Consider the following 18,294-nt stretch of genomic DNA (forward strand, 5'->3'; position numbering starts at 1 on the left):
TCCTCCAGAGATTCATCCTGGTCTTTCTTCACGGGGAATTCTTCCAGAAATTGTTCAATGATTTCCTCGAGTGTTTTTCTTTCAGAAGTTTCTCTCAGGATCTCTTCAAAAATTTCAAAATTTCAGAAATCATCGTTTCCAGGAATGCATCCAATGACTCCAGGAATGCCTGATGATTTTTTTTACTTATTTCAAGAATTCCTGGACGAGATCCTGCAGCGAATAGTATTGCAAGATTATTTAAAAAGGATGCATACAGGAACCATTAAACTATTCAGAGATTCTTTCAGGAATCCCTCCAGCAGTTTCTTTGGAAGTTTAATCAGGGATGTCATTGGAAATTCTTACAATAATCGATACAATAAGTCCTCCAAGGATTCTTCCAAGCAACACACATGTCACAAAGAATCACGGCAGCGCAGGTTTTGGATGCGCAGACGTCACTGTGACTTGCTTTAAACAAGTACACACATGCTAATAGTGCTTTCAGACATTTCTCAAGGGTATCCTGCAGGAATTCATTCATAGGATTCCTCCCAGAATTTCTCTAGAAATTCCATCTTAAGTTCCTCCGAACATTTCTGTTAGAATGATTTCCAGGATTAAAAAAAATACATTATTTGAGAGTTTTCTGGAAATACCTGCAGGAAATTCTTCCAGAATTTCTCCAGGAATGCCCTTCAGAAATTCTCACATAAAAACCTCAAGAGTTTCCTCCTTACTATCAAACATTTTACGAGAATACCTTCAAAAAATCTACCAAGGACCCTTCCGGGAATACGTCAATTTGCATTTCTGTAGGATTATGCTCTGAGATGAGTATATGCAGTATATGAGTATAAAAAACAATCTTTAGGGAGATTGCTGCAAGGGTGTACTCGGAACAATATAACTGAATGTTTATTCTTAGAAGAATACAGTTCAAGGACATTCCAAGACTGCCAATAAGCTTAGACGAACTGGATGATTATTTACTGAAAGTAATCCAGTTAGCCATAGAAGATATTATGTAGAAATTTTCACAATGACAATGACAATCATGAAGAAAATTCTGGGTTAGTCCTCTAAAGAGTTCGTAATTTCCAAAAGAGTTCAGGTATAATATCATACGAATGTTTTGTAGATATTAACAAAACCAATTCTGAGCTCCAGAAGAAATAATGCACAAGTAAAAAACAAACATAAATCTTCCAGAAATTGGCCACCACGTTAATTTGTGTAAAACAGGCGAGTTTTTTTCTTCTGCGAATTGTACATAACGTGACTATTGAAGGGTCAAATGATACTATTAGAATCATATGTTATTATATTCAATTTCATCGAGTTGCGTTTAGTTAGAAAAGCTAGTAGGTATAAATTTGCTAAGGGTGATTGCCCCCCCCCCCTAATCAAAAAGCGGGCAACGCCCTGAGAAACACCTGGTAACCGCATATGGAATACCTAACAAAACTTCATGAAATACTTTTGGAAAAAAAATCCTGGACAAATCCTCTAATAAAAATCCTAAACATTTTTTTTTGAATGATGAATCCATAGCGAAATTCAAATTCAGAATGCCTTCAAGCCTTTCCGTAGGAATCCCTATAAGAATCTCTGAAAAAATGCTGAAGGAATACTTGAAGGATTTTCTAAGACTGTCTTGAAAAATCCTTGGAGCAATTTCTGGAAGAGAAATGTCTTGAAATATCTAAATGAATGTGAAGAAATCTTGGGAATGTCTTTAATAGTCTCTTGTAGAACTTTGAAGAAAATTCTTCAGAAAGGTTCAGAGAAAATTTTGAAGGGCTGCAAGACTTTCTTATTGAGTACTTGGAAAAAAAATCTAGAGGACATTCTAAAGCCTAACAAAATTCCTAGAAATAATTTCTGACTAAAGTTCTTTGGGATTTCCTGGATGACTTTTTAAAGTAAATCTACGTTTCCAAAGGAATCCCTGAAAGAATTTCTTTAAGAATCCCTGGGAGGTTTTTTCAGGAACCCGTGAAAGTTTTTTTTTTGCCTTTCTCGTACACTAAGTGTACTGGAAAGGCTATATGTTCACTCCAAAAATGACTTTTTGATAGAAGGCCCGGAGGGTCGAGTCACATATACCAATCAACTCAGCTCGACGAATTGAGGTGATGTCTGTGTGTGTGTATGTATGTATGTGTGTGTGTATGTGTGTGTACAAAAAAACTCACATCACTTTTTGGCAGTAAACCTCAACCGATTTTAATGACCAACGGTTCATTCGACGCGGAATCTGGTCCCATTGTTTCCTATTGAAAATGGTTCGGATCGGTCCAGCCGTTCCGGAGTTATGGCCATTTAGGTGTTCCGGATCGGTACCCCAGGAAGGGGCCAGTTATGAAAACGCTACAAACCCATTCATGCGACACTTAAAACCACGGCACTTTCGAAAACATGATGAACGGTAAACAGGAAAACAGTCTCGGGCCATATCTGAACCGGTAGTGTTCCAGAACCGGTTCCGGGTGACCCGCCGGAAGTGGCCAAATATGAAAGTGAACCAAACCCTTCATGCGACATATCAAACAGCGGATTTTTCGATAACCTAATAAACAGTAGGCAGGAAAACATGCTCAGACCATATCTGAACCGGTAGTATTCCGGAACCGGTTCTGGGTGTTCCGCCGGAAGTAGCTAAATATGAAAGTGAACCAAACCCGTGCATGCGATACAACAAACAACGGCTTTTTCGATAGCCTGATGAACAGTAGGCAGGAAAATATTCTCGGACCATATCTGAACCGGTAGTGTGCCGGAACCGGTTCTGGATGTTCTGCTGGAAGTGGCTAAATATGAAAGTGAACCAAACCCATGCATGCGATACAACAAACAGCGGCTTTTTCGATAGCCTGATGAACAGTGGGCAGAGAAACATTCTCAGACCATTTCGGAATCGGTAGTGTTACTGAACCGGTTCCAGATGTCACGCCGGAAGTAGCCAAGTATAAAAGTTAACCAACCCCTTACATGCGACGCATCAAATCGCAAGCTCTTCAGGCAACCTGATAAACGGTTAATAAAAGAGAATAGTTTCAGATCATATTTGGATCAACCGATAGAGTTAAGGAACCGGTTCCGGGTGTCCCGCTGGAAGTAGTCAAATGTAGTAGATATCAAAACCCATGCCTGCGGCACATTAAACAGCGGCTTTTAAAATAACGTGATGAACGATTAGTCAGAAAATAGGCTCAAACCACAACGAAGATCTTTATAAAGGCTACCGATAGTGTTCCAGGACCGATCTAGGGTGTCCAGCCGGAAGTGGCCAAATGCCAAAAAGAACCAAACCTATGCATGCGACACATCGAACCACGGTCTTTTTTAAACCATGAGGAACGATTAGCAAGAAAATAGGCTCAGACCACATTAAAGGCTACCGATAGTGATGCAAAACCAGCATTGGGTGCTTCCTAGGGTGCTTCGCAGGAACTTCAAAAATGAACAAAGTCAATGCAAGCGATAAATAGGTGTAAGAAAACAAAATCTTGACTGAACTAAGGCCACATACATACAGACGTCTTACTCTACTCACTCTCCATCGTCCTTGTTTTCAACGGTTGAAACCAATATTAATCGTTGTTGCTCGTTTGACGTCTACTCACTACCAACATCAAGCCGCAGTGAAACGCAACCTGATTAGCATTTGGCGATTACTTTTTCGTAACGATGAATATAATAGCAATATGTTACAAATGATATGTCTGTTTGTCTGTACCAAAGCAATCTCATCAAATCACTGAGGTGTAAAAATATACAGTAGGATAGGTCAACGTTATATGAGAAAATTATCGCATCAACCCCGGAGAAAGTTTTTTCAATCCTCTTTTCCGTCTAAAACTACTGGGAATTTTTTTATGGGATTTAGTAAGGGCAATTTCACTTGCTTGCATTTTTTGTCAAATTTTACATGAATTTTGTAACCTATGATAAAAAAAAATTAGCCTAAAGTGTGAAGAAAAAACTATGTCGAAGACCGTAAAGCAGGGCTGACCAACATACGGCCCGCGGAATCGATGAATGAAACTTGGCCCAAGGATTGAAATATTTGAAGATATTTCATATTTAAATAAAATTTAACATTAAAAATAAACTCGAAGTAAGTAGAGTGTTTTGTAAAAATTTTCAAAGATTAAACAATTTAAATACATAAATTTAAAAATTTTAAACTTGAAAGGTACAGCCAAATTTGAAGCAGAGTTTCAGCAAAATTTACTGAATTTCAGAAAAACGTTGCTGCTGAACAGCAGAGTTTACTGAACGAATCAGGAAAGTTTGCTGAATTTCAGCAAATTGTTTGCTGCAACCTGCAGTTCGGCAAAATTCAGAAACAAAGTATTCAGGGTGATTTGTGCAAAAAATCAAGAATTCTTGCTCACATTTTTATGACCCAAATGATGTCAGTGTTGTGATTTGCCGTGAGAACGGGTAATCGGATGTACAAAATTTCACTGTTGCATTCGTGCTTGCGAAATTTGATGTCGAAATTTAAAATCTGGCCCGTCGACTGGTATGGAGTATCACTTGTGGCCCGCGGCCACGAAAGGTTGGGCAGGCCTGCCGTAAAGTCATCTATGATTGTGAAAGACGTTATATCCTAGCTTGTAATTATCGTCTTGATGTTGATCGGTCTTCAGTGATAGTGAAGGTGCTCAAGCAGTCAACTGAAAATTCTGATATTTTTCAGCCCAGTCTATACGTTTAACGTAACGTCGGAATGTGTTCAATTAATAAATTTCCCAATTTTATTAAAATTATTGCTTTTCTAAATAAGGTATTCTCAGGATTCAGGAACAGTTCGCATTACGTCGACGGAAAGATCATGCTTCGGAATGATGGCCCTAGCACAGAAACTAGCTAAACAAACAATAGTAGGGTATGTGTGCCATCAGTAATCTCACGCTCCCATATTCATCCTATTCGAAAACAGGCGATTACGGCACCGATTGATTCCGTTCTTTTTGTTTTCATGGGTGCTCACTTCTAACAAAAAATACAAAAATAAGAAACAAAACAAACAGCGCTTCAATTCTTTGTTTTTCGTAGGATGAAAATGGGAGCCACATGCTTAATAAGGGAACCAATACCCTAGAAGATTCCAAAAACAGGGACCGAATTCTAAACCACCCGATAGGTAGGACATTGTCCACATCACGATGGTTTCAAACCGAACGGACTCAATAAATACCAAAACTTCCGTATGACATTTTTAAGTTAGGCAAGGCCATCTTGACTAGGAAACCTTGACCGATTGAACCCTTGAAAAGGCCCCATACAGATCGAAACGTCGGAAAAAATCATAAACTAGTGTTTTCGATGCCCCCAAAAGGCTGAAGCCATCATTCTAAAGCAAAATCATCCCAGTCGTATCCCAACCAAGGAAAGATCATGAGTACATGTTCGACGAGAAAGGCACTATCACCACTAGGTGGATTAATCTGGTTTTTTTTTTAATTAGTCAGGATGGATTTCAGCAAGCCTCCATGAAAATAATATCGAAAAACCTGTGGACGTTATTTTTCAAAGTAATCCTTGGAGAAATTTGTAAAGAAATATATGGAGATATTTCTGAAGAAATCATTAGTCGAATCTATATATAAAAATGCAGTGGCATACGTGGGACCGCGCATAACTTGCGAACGGATGGTCCAATTTGGGTCGTCTAAGTTTTGTTCTGTTAGTTTTCACCCAAGGAAGGTTTATGAGGCAAAAACATGGGAAAATTGGAAGTTTTTGAAAATCGGGTTTTCATACATTTTGAACGGGGACTTGGGCTTGGCTAGAGGCTTGAAACGTCAAAAAACGCAGTAGGCAAGACAAAGTTTGCCGGGGACAGCTAGTTTGTAATAAAAGCCATATGAGATCTTCTGAAGGAACCCCTGAAGGAGCCCTTAGGACAGTTTCTATAGAAATCCCTGCAGAAAATTCTCAAATGGATTTTATTTAAAAAATAAGAGTCCCTGGAAGAATTTTTAACGAAGCCCCAGGGATTTTTTGACAGAAATTCATATGTTCAAAAATAAAAAAATCCCTGGAGCAATTTCCAAAGTAAACCCCGAATAAAGTTTAGGGAAAAACCCATGGAACATCGTTTAAAAGAATGCATAAAGAATATCCGAGTTTGTATATGTTTTGGTAGATTTTGGTATACAATTTAAATAGCAACAAAGTAAAAAAATTACTTCGATTTTATGTGAAATTCGATTAAATAAACATTTCGAAAATTAAATCGAGGTATACCTGTACGATGCTATATGCAGAAAATCCATACACTTATTTGCTTTCATTCTCCACCCTAGACGAAGACAATTGCAAACAAACATTTTACCGACACGAAATAGCGATTGATTTGATTAATTGAACGGCTGCATTCTGCAGTAGTGAAGTCCAACTTTAAAGTGCCACAGAGCTTTTGTGGGGTATCAATTGAAGGTCAGATCAATAAGTGAATCTGGCGAAATGAAAATTGAACGGTGATGAAAAGCAATTCGGCTTGCTGCTGCTTTGGTGCGGTTGTCTTCGTCTAACAAAAAAAAATGAGAAAAAATGTGAAGTCCTAAGTGAAGTGAAATTGAAATTTGAAATTTTACGGAATTACTTGATTTCTAGTGATAACTGGTTATTGATAGTATACATCTTTTTGTTTAAATCTAATGAGTTATTGGCAAAGGTAAGTTGGAATATCTTTAATTAGCGCATATGACGAAGTAAATTTCTACTCTATAAGACACTATTGTGTAAAATGCTAGAGTTCAAGCAACATACGGCATGCCTTGTTGGCATGGTTTACTAATTCATTTTACTGAAGTTAAATTCCGTTGTAATTTTTGTTAATTCAATCAGTATTCTCAACTGAGAACCACTAACTTCTCTTTGAACTCAATCTGTGTATTCCTTATGCAGTTCAACTAGCTGTAGTCAATCAACTATGAATTTCACATTTCTCTATGATTATGTTCAAGCTGAAGTTTAATTGAGACTAACTTTAGGTTTTAGTAGAATTTTGAACAATACAAAAAATGTAAAGTACCCAATCAATGACGTGAAGGATGTAAAGATAGCAATATGTGCTCAACCATGAAATCATTGTGACGCATGTGGATTTCCCCTACTTCAATAACTTTGAAAGTGCTCTACCTTGTCTTTCACATTATATTTTTGTTCAATGATCCAAACAATGTATCTTTTATGTTAAATTTGCTTTCGGTTCTAGTGTTCCAAACCCGTAATTAGACCTGAAAGTCAAGACCTTAATTTTGCACAAAACTAGCCTCCAAAGCAAACTTTCTTTTGATCTCCATTCGCCCAACCGTGCCGTACCACACCATGCTCTTTAGTTTTACCTCTCCACCTTCCTTGGCGAGAAAAACATTGAATCTGTCGGCAAACATTGAGCCACACCATCAAAACTGTTCGTTGGCCGGCACAGGGCATTGGCGCAGACGAACTGAACTGCACAGACTGTGCTGCATATGGACACGGGCACGGACAAGGGGGATGCTTTTAACTTTAATTATATATTATTTGAATCTCTCCGGTATGTAATTCAATACGTCTTCTCGGGCAGCAGGATGAAAACAGGCCCAAAACAAAGACACAACAACCATTTTCCGAAGGGCGCAAGGGCTGTAACTGTAATAACAGCAAACGAAACGCCTTCATTCCTTCCCTAAACGTCGGAAGCTACAACAGAAGAGTGGTCCACCCAAAGGAAAAACTTGTTCTTCTGTCGGTATCTTTCCCTGTACTGGATGAGGAGTTGCGATGGGAAATATAAAGAGTTTTACGGAAAAAAATATGTTATTTGCTGTTTAACTTATATTGTTTCTATTTTCATTTTTGTAAACGGATAAGGCTATATATAAAGAGTATATGCAAAATTGTTTGATAATCATTCAAGCTCTGTAAACTGTTTTAAGTTTCACAGAATAGCAGTACCTATGTTGTCTTGATATTCGTCAAGGATATAATAAAATCCGTCCGTCGACTAATTTTTGTATAAATCCTAACATCAGGACACCGCACCAATTCATAACGCGACCCCGTAGGTACCAAGAGCACCGAAAATGCCAGGCAAAAATAAAAACTATACACAACAAGGAAGATGACGTTCACAAATCGGGCCTATAAATAGTAGAAAATTGGTATTAATTTATGAAATGGACTTTAAAAGCTTTTCTATTTTCTCCCGTCTTTTGCTGCCTTTCGCAGCCGAGTCCCCTCTGCTGACGCTCGTGACTGACTTGATGGCTGAAGGGCGCGACGGTGTGGTGGTGCCTTACACGAATAAGTAAGTTGTTGAGGCTCTTCAAACAAAAGATCCGCCACTATTTAGACTAGGTGACGAATAAAAGCAACAAGAAATAAGAATTTAAGGCTGAACGAGATTGATGATGGCTCAAACGTTTTACCGATGCTATGACAACAATGCTCAATTTAAAATTATTAATTTGCAGAAATAAGGCTGACACAAATTTTGATTTTCTCTTATGTCACCGCCCCCTCGGAAAATTTTGGTCAAAATTCAACATTTTGAGGGGGGACAACAATAAAATATTCAAAAAATTTTAAAATTTCAAGGTGAAATTAGAGTTGCACAGAAAATTTCTTAACAAATCCGATGAGTTTATAGATTTTGCCAAATTGTTTGGGTATTTCTTCGTCAAATACATTTATTATTTATTGTCCTCCCCCTTAGCGAGCAAACAAGTATTGTGACAAAAGAAGAAAATGAGATTTGTTCCGGCCTAAAGAGAAATATAAACAATGATATTAACATACTTTTCTTATCCAATTGTTATCTTCAGAAGCTAGATTCTGAAGTCGACATGCTGGAAGGAACGTCATGGTCCTCATATGTACTTAGACCTACACCTCATGCTTCCACGGGTAAGTCGATGACAAAGATCACCAGCTAAGAGTTGTAACCCCATTTCCTCCCCGGCTAGTGTGTCGGGTAAGATAATGATGATGATTTAGTTCTATCATCTATTGTAGTAAGGCAACTGTATATAGCACTGGAATAATCTGAAAAGCTTTTTAACTCTCAGGCGGCGGTGCTTAAAATTAGCGTTACACTAATTTTCGAAGCATCATATTTTCTTCGTTTTAAACCCAAATGTAAAATTTTTTATATTGCCGAAAACCTTGGGGCCTCAGCTTTCATAATAATTTTTCATACATAGTCGTAGCGAGGAAAAACGATAAAAAGGGGCTCTTCAAAGAGGGGCACCTCCTTAAAAACAGCGTTACACTAATTCAAATGCTTATATCTTTGCTGTTAATCCACATAAATACAATTTTCTTCCATAATTGGAAACCACCAACACTCACCTTGCTAGAAAAAATATCGAACATAGTCGTAGCAAGGATAAGGGCAAATGGGGGGCACCCAATTTATGTGTTCGCCAAACATATAAAAAAATATATCAGCCCCGTTTTACAAGCAAATCATGATTTTCTTTCACGGTCAGAATCTTCAGGTGAGGTACTTCCAAGAAAAAATGCAAATCATGGGCGGAGCTAGGAAAAACAGTAATAAGGGGCAATTCTTTCAAAATCGTTCAAAAATTTCAAAAAATCATAACTTGACCATAAAGTAACAAATAATCAATTTTCTTGCGCCAACTAGAAGCTAAGAATCTTGCACTATCGAGAAAAATGTCATACATAGGCGTAGCCAGTGATATGGGCTCGCAAGGGGCACAGAAATTGAGTTCTCAAATCAGTACACATAATCAATATTCCATACTAATTTCTCAGTCATCAAATCTAAATTTATTCTTTCTTTTTTACCACTGTAAGTCACCAGAACCCACCTTGAAAGGATAAGGCATAGTCGTAGTAAGGAAATAATAAAGGGAAGGAGAGAAGGTGACTTTAAATATTTCTTAAAAGTTGCCGCTTTGCAGGTTAATGTCTTTCTTTCACGATAAGCATCGTGAGGCGATGAACTTTATATGGAAAAACAAAATACAATACATAGGCGGAGCTAGGAATAATAGTAGGAATAAATTGCTAATGAAATCCGTGGATGAAATCCTGAAGAAATCACTTCAAGAATTCTCCAAGAAATCCCTTACAAAATTCCACTAGGAGAAATGGCTCAAACAATCTTAAACAAATTTTCGATAATATGCCAGGAGAATTTCGGTAAGAAGGATCACTCAAGAACCTCTTGAACATTTTAAGATGGACTCTTTTGAGAAATGTCCCATGACTGATGGAGAGATTTCTCAAAGACTGCCTGGAAGAATTCCTCACGATGGTATCCCCCAACGAATACCTCAAGAAATTCACTGAGGTATTCCAGGGGAAATGGCAATCCCTACAGAAACATGCAATGAGATAAATAGATATGTAACCGATTCAATTATTAGGTGCATTTCTGAAGAAATCTCTGAAAAAAATCCTTTGTTCAATTCCCTAGGACGCATGGAGAAATTCATTAAAAAATCTCTGAAGAAATTCACGATGAAATTACTCGGGGAACTCCCGATAGAATTCATAAAAAAAATCTTCAAGGAATCTCTGCTGCAATTCTGCAACGAATCCGTTGAATCTCAGGGGAAATTCTCCTAAGATTCCTCAATTTCCAGGAAATATTATCTAAAAATGTTTCAACAAATCCCTGCAGAACTTCTTGTTGTAGTACTTTGAATAAAAAAAACTACCGATAGAAATTCTGTAAGAATTCATACTGACACCCCTGAGAAATTCTTATAGGATTTCCTGGAGGTAGTATTCAAAAATACCAAAATAATTTCTAGAAAATGTATTTTTTTATTTCTTTTTGTTCGTAAACTTGAACTGATGCTTATTCTTCGGAATATGTTCGGAATATAATAGAATCAATGGGGTAATTCCGTAATAATGTACAGGGGATAGACAAAATGATCAGCAGAAGCAAAATTTTCACTTTTCAAAAAATGTTCAATTAGCTGTAACTTTTCGAAAAGCGCATCAAATATTATCAAATTTTTACTGTGAGTTGATCAACCAGTTGTGTCAGTGGTCAAAATTTGAAAACGATCGGGCTATTCTGCCCGAAGATATAAAGATTCTAGAAAAAGGTATAATTATCCGATAGCCAACTTTGAGCTGTTATATCTCCGGATCCAATGAATCGTATGCAATAAATTTTTGACCATTTATGACTCATATAATGTGCTTTGAAAAACTTTTGACTTAATGGAATGGAAGAAAACTATAACGATTAGATTATATTTCTAATAAAACATCAAATTTTCTTAAATTTCAACATCGTTTCAAAATTCAAGATGCTTATTTCAGTTTATTTAAATTCCCTCTAATTGTATTGAATATAAATATGTTTTGAAGGAAAGTAATGACATAATCGGCAGTAAATTGAAATAGTAATGTGATGCATATTAGAAATTGATCAATTTACTAAAAAATCAAAAAATAAATGAAATTTCTATAACTTTTTCTCTTGTTAATAATTTTAAGTTGAGTCAAACGTTTTCCATAGTTCATTATAATAAGTCATAAATGGTCAAAATTTCATTGCATTCGGTTCAATGAATCCGGAGATATAACAGCTCAAAGTTGGCTATCTGATAATAATACCTAGAATCATTATAGCTTCATGCAGAATAGCCCGGTCTTTTCCAAATTTTGACCACTGATACACAACTAGTTGATCAACTTACAGTAAAAGTTTGAGAATATTTGATGCGTTTTTCGAAAAGTTACAGCTAACTGAACATTTTTTGAAAAGTGAAAATTTTGCTTCTGCTGATCATTTTGTCTATCCCCTGTATCTAGATAAGTTACCCAAAATATCTCTGTAGAGATTTCTAATGATTTTTTAAATCAATATACCGAAAAAATGACTGAATGGCTGCCCAAAAAATATATTTTGATGTATTCTCCTATGAATTGCTTAAAAAACATGTAATTACTGTAAAACTTCAGCAAAGAATATTTGAAAAAATCGGTGGAATACCTAGACAAGTTCACAAAAAAAAACTATTGGATGAATTTTTGAACAAATCTTAAGAAAAATTTCTTCTGCAAATTACTTAAGAAATTTGTCAGAGAATCTCTAGAAAATTACAATGAAATTCCTTAAGAAATTCTCCATGAAATTTCTTGTATAAATTGGTATAAGCTGAGAGTATTAATCGCAGAATTCCTAGAAAAATCATTCTAGGAATTTTGCAACGAATTTCCCAAAGGTAGTTTCTTAAAGAATTCCAGGTGAAATTCTCGTATAAGCACCTGCAGGAATTTGCTAAGGGGGCATCCATTAAGTACGTCACGCTTAGAGGGGGGAGGGGGGGTTCTGAAAAGTGTGACAACCAATGCAATAGGTATACGGAAAACCCGTACGAAGGAGGGAGGGGGGTCGGAAAATCCCAAATTTTGCGTGACGCACTAAATGGATGCCCCCTAATGGAACCCTCAGATAAATTTATGAAGAAATCTCTATAAGGATTCTTAAACGATTCTTTTGAGAAGTTCTTCAAGAAATCTCTGCAGTAGTTTCGCCAAAGAATCCTTATGTTAATCCCTGTTGGAGTCCCAATTTTTTTACTTGTTCATTTATTTGGGAGGCTTCGGCGCCATACGGGCACACTGAATCAAAATTCAATCATCGCGCAACACTAAGGACAATGTTGCAACCGGCATTTGTTGCGACAATCCACCCAACGCGACATAAGTTTATCCCAACTTGAACATAATAAGATAAAGATCGTGCATCACGAGTTTAGAGATTTTAAGCCTTGCATTGCGATTTTTCGGGTGGTAACTACGAGTCGATGAACACTGCAACGCTGTTGAAGATCTACCATTAAACAGTTTCAAGTATGGATTGGGTAAGAAATCAAACTTTGAACTAGTCAAATTGTAATCTTAATTTGAACCATTTCGAAATTCATTAAAACGACGTACTTTTTAGGCAAATATTGTCAGAAAAAGATGTAAACAGTTTTCCTTGCGTAATATAACCTGATAACATGGACTTTAAAAGCATTGAAGAAAAAGCGTTTTTGTCATGGAAAACAGTCAATTTAAAAATCACTGTGATTTCACCCATTTATCCAACCCCCCCCAGAGAAAGCACATTTTGGTGCACTCGTACAGCTCATGCATTGTATCACACGCAATATGTGAAAACATCAAATGAAAGCTTTTTTATCGTAGCATCGACCAACCGAATAATATTCCGCATTATTTGTCATAAATTTATCAAATTTATGTTATTCTTACTTGGAGAATGTTATCTTAAGATGAACCTTTTGTAATCTAAATTTGAACTAATAAACAGGGGCGAGCTTCCAGTGTTGGCCTGCAGACTGCGCTAGTGGTTGTTTTGTTTACTCTTGGGGGATGAAAAATTCCAAATTTAGTTTCCAAGTTCCTGAAGAGTTTAGAACATTCTGAAATTCCACTGCCTAATGAAAAATAGTTATGAGAATTAGCAGATCCATGTGTTTTTCTATTGTTCATCACGAAATTGGCTGTTGTGGGAGATGCTCGAGCTGCTGCCGCCAGTAGTTCAAATTAAGATTAAAATTGGTTCAATTTAAGATTAAAATCATTGTTGACGAATAATCGAATTTTTCAATGAAATTCGGTGCAAATACAAACTTTTTACCACTTAACAGAAAGCTTATATCCGTAGCTTTCATGTACATAAGATTCTCCAGTAGTAAATTATTTCCATGTGGAAGAAAAAATCACTCAAAATTTGCGCTACTTCGGGAAGCCGCAATTTGGTTCAACTTTTGACTACCTACCCTAGTAGTAATTGATTATTCACAAGTTGAAAAGTACGCAACAAAGACAGCTTCCGTTTTGTCTGCAACAAAAAATAGAGATCATGTCATTATCTGTAACCAGTTGGGATAAAGAGTAATCCCACGCTTTCTTTGTTGCTTGTTTTGTGCATCTTTTGTCTGACAATTCTCTTCACTGTATGGGCACAACAGAGCCAGAATCACTATGGAATCTCACTTGCTTGAGCAACTTGTTGAGAAACTTCCAATCTCTGGAGAATTTTACTATGATTTTCTGATAGGATTTACAAAATAATGCTTGGAGGAAACTCCCGAAAGAATCCTTAGAAGAATTCCCATGAGAATATCTGGAGCTTTTTTGAGATTTCCTGCAAAAAAATCATCAAAAATCCCTAAATAAAGTCTTTTAGTGGGTATTTTGAGAAACCAAGATGAGCTCCTGAAATAACGTCTGCAAGAATTCTATTATAAACTCCTGCAGTAGTTTTCCAATGATTCCTGAAAGAATTCATCAAAGAAACTCGTGAACGAATTCGTAAAAAAAGTCCTGCTCAAATGGTACAAGACCCTACCTTGGGAAATTCCCGAAAGAAATTTCGTGACGAAGTCCTTAAGGAGAAACTTCAGAGAATACAAACATGGCTGCCACAATGGCCGACTTGGTCCCCTACTCACGTTTGCAAGAGCACCAATCTTGAAAATTCGTAAACAAATGCTCTCGATTTGTAAAAGCTGCCCCTTTTAGCCAATGAGCAAAGCCAGGAAAAACAAGTGCGGCTTGGCTCGATGCTTTGTTCGTCAGATTTGTGCTTCTAAAGTTTGTATGAAAAATTGCAATGGGATTTCTTGATGTTTCACCTTAAGCAACTTCGGAAAAATAATTTTAACGAATCCCTTGAAAAACAAAATAAGGAATCCTGATAGCAATTCCCCAAAACAAAGTTGGAGAATTTCCCCAAAGAATGCCTTAAATTATCGTTCTGGAGAAAATTTCAACAATTCTGGAGGAATTCCCGGAATAATGTTTAGTATTTCGAAAGAATGCATGGAGGAAATTCATAAGGAAACCTTGATGGAAGACCTGATTGAGTCGTTTGAGGAATTCCCACAGGATTGCTTACAATAATTTCCAACGGAATTTTAGAGTAATTCTCGTAAAAGTCTGTGGACAAATTTCCAAAGGAGTACCTAGGGATCCCTGAAAGGATTGCTGAGGGCATCATCGATGGATTTCCATTAAACATCCCTGGAAAAATTCTTTTGAAATCTCTGAAAAATCTGTCAAATTTTCGTTCGACTTGAATAAAAACCCCCTAAGAAGAGTTCGAAAAAACACTTTTTGTTTTTCAATATTTTTCAACCAAATTTTAACACAAGAAGTGCATATCCTTCAAATTTAGGGATTTGATAGGGATTTTTGGATTGAACATCTGGTTCCGGAGTTATTCCGGAATAAAAATGGGTCATTGAAATTGTCCATATTGGGAAAAGTGAATATCGATATGAGAAAACTTTAGTTTTCAGATGTAATTGAACTAGAATAATAAAAAAATATGTCTTAAATTTCATCCCGGTCACTTACGTGCCTTGGAACCAGTTTTACGGATGTTTCGAGGAACCGCTTCCGGGGTTAATTTTTGAATATAATTCAGTACCTCATACGACACCTCAAATTTCTTGATTTTTATGATATATCATTTAAAGCTATTTTTATGATATTCGAAATAATTCGTCCATTTTGGAATCCATATGCGGATTACACGGAAATCGGTACCGGTGGTTCCGCGGTCCATTTTTCGAAGATGAATAAACACATATGATTTTGAAACTTGTAGCATATGAATATATTTGGGTATTTTGGAATCCGTTTACCGATTTTCCGGAATCATGTTTCCAGGGCCATGTTTTGAAAATGATTCAATGCTGTCACTATACTGGTGTATGGAATTCCCATCCTGACATAGAAGGCTAGAATTCTTGCTGGATTATTTCGAGCAATCTTTCTGCAATTCCTCCAAAAAATTCTCCAACGATTCCTTCAGGGACTCTTCCGCGGATATCTCCAGAACACCTCTACCGATTCCTCCAGTAGGGCAATCCTCTTGGCATATATTCAAGGAACTTCTGTTAGCCTTCCTCAGCTATGGGAGGATGGGATTTCAGAGACTTATTATCTCCCGAAATACTTCTTCTAGAGATTTCAGAATTCTATAATGATTGCGTAAAATCATCCCAGCAAGAGATTTTAGGGATAAATCCCAGGAGAATCCCTAGAATAATGCCGCAAGGTATTATAGTAAGGGTTTCTGGATAAGTCATGGGAAGAATTGCTGGAAGAACCACAGCAGAAATTGCTTGTGAAAGGCCAAGAGGAGTTCGTGGAGGAATATCATGAGAAATTTATGGGAAAGTCTTTGGATAAAATCTATTGGATAAAAATTCTGGAGGAATCACCGGAAGAATCTATGGAAAAATCACTGTAGGAAATCTTAGAAGGATTCTGGAATGTACCATTGTAGAAATTTCAACAGAAATCCTAGGGATTACTGGAGGAAACCATTCTGAAATTTCTAAAGAAACCCCATCAGGAATGTCTGGAAAATCAAAAGAAAAATTTCTTAAAGAAATACTTGCAGAAATATCTCGAGAAGTCCCTGAAAGAACTGGTAGAGGTGTTCTGAAAGAATCCACAGAGAAGACCCAAGGCCCTGATGGAATCACAGGAGAAGTTTCTGAAAAAATCTCAGGTAGATTTCCCGGGAAAATTCCAGCAAGAATGCCAGGATAAATGCAATTACTAAAATCATTCTTAGAGGTACGGTAGTTAGAATAAATAACTGAAGGAATTCTTGGATAAAATCTCTGGGCGATTTCCTGGATGAATCTTTGAAGAAATCCCTGGCAGAACAACCGAAGCAATTTTTAGAAGAATTCCAGAAAGATTGCCTGGAAGGGTCACAGCAAGAAAGCTCTAGAGGAACCCCTTGCAGAATTTCTGAAGAACTACAGTTAGAATTTCTGGAGGAGTCTAAGCAAGAATAGTTGGAAGAACCACAGGAATAGTACGTGAGGAATCCATGCTGGAATTTCTAGAGGAAGGCCACGGGGAGCTCCTGGATAAATCCCATGATAAATAACTGGAGGAATCCCTGGATAAAATCTGTGAAGGAATTTCTAGACAATTCACCGGAGGAACTTCTATAAGAATGTCCGGAATATTGCCACGCTTAATCCTAGAAAAAAATTCCTGAAGAAATCCCACGAGAAAACTGGAGGTATTACAGTAAGAATTTCTGGAGGAGTCCTAGAAGGAATTGCTGGTAAGGAATTGCTGGTAGAACCACAGCTGCAATTGCTTGACGAATCACAGCTGAAATTTCTGGATAAAATCTCTGAAGATATTCCTGGAGAAATCACTAGAGGAACTTCTGGAATAATCCATGGAATATTGCATTGAATGATCCCACAAAAAGTTCTTGAAGAATTTTCTCGAGGAATTTCTAAAACTTCAGGAGATTTCATATAAGGTGTTTCTAGAGACATCCTAGTAGGAATTGCTGGAAGAGTTTTAAAGAGTTTTTTTTTTTAATTTTGAACTTTTTTTTTTCATTTTTTATGTCTTCCGTAGGAGCAATATTTTTAAGTGGTTGCCCCTTATTACTAGTTTCTGAACTTTGTCTATTTTTTGTGTTATTTTAATGTTTTTTTTACCAAAAGGCTATTTGCAGTTCAGTAGGAATATATGGGCCTATCTTGATGCATAGGAAATTCATTGCCTGTATTTCCTAAGAAACCGTTTTTCTTGCATCGCAGTACACAGTTGTTAAGAAATTATTCAAATAATATTCTCTGTTGGTAGTTTCTACCAGTCTCCATCGAGAAATATCTTGAGCGAAAATGGGCATAAGGATTTGAGAAAGAAATGAAAAGGTCTGGGGAACACCTAAAACTAGCTTCCCACCCCATTTTTAGAAGATCATTTGGTAATAGAAAAGTAAATAGTGCATGTTAGTAAACTGATTTTAAAATTAAATGTTCCGTATGAACCCTTGTTACTGGCTACGACTATGTGTGATATTTTTTTCCAATAAAGAAAGATTCCTAACATTTTATTTGTGAAGGAAAATGAGAATTTGTTGAGCTATTGCTTTCTAAAATATGTGTATACTTTTCTAGATGCTGCCCCTCATTACAATTTCCCTAGCTCCGCCTATGTATTGTATTTTGTTTTTCCCTATGAAGTTCATCGTCTCAAGATGCTTATCGTGGAAGAAAGACATTAACCTGCGAAGCGGCAACTTTTGAGAAATATTTAAAGTCACCTTTCTCCCCCCCCCCCCCCGTTTATAATTTCCTTACTACGACTATGCCTTATCCTTCCAAGGTGGGTTCTGGTGGCTTACAGTGGTAAAAAATAGAATAAATATAGATTTGATGACTGAGAAATTAGTATGGAATATTGATTATGTGTACTGATTTGAGAACTCAATTTCTGTGCTCCTTGCGAGCCCATATCACTGGC

The sequence above is a fragment of the Aedes albopictus genome, chromosome 2 (assembly GCF_035046485.1).
Source record: "Aedes albopictus strain Foshan chromosome 2, AalbF5, whole genome shotgun sequence".
NCBI lineage: Eukaryota > Metazoa > Arthropoda > Insecta > Diptera > Culicidae > Aedes > Aedes albopictus.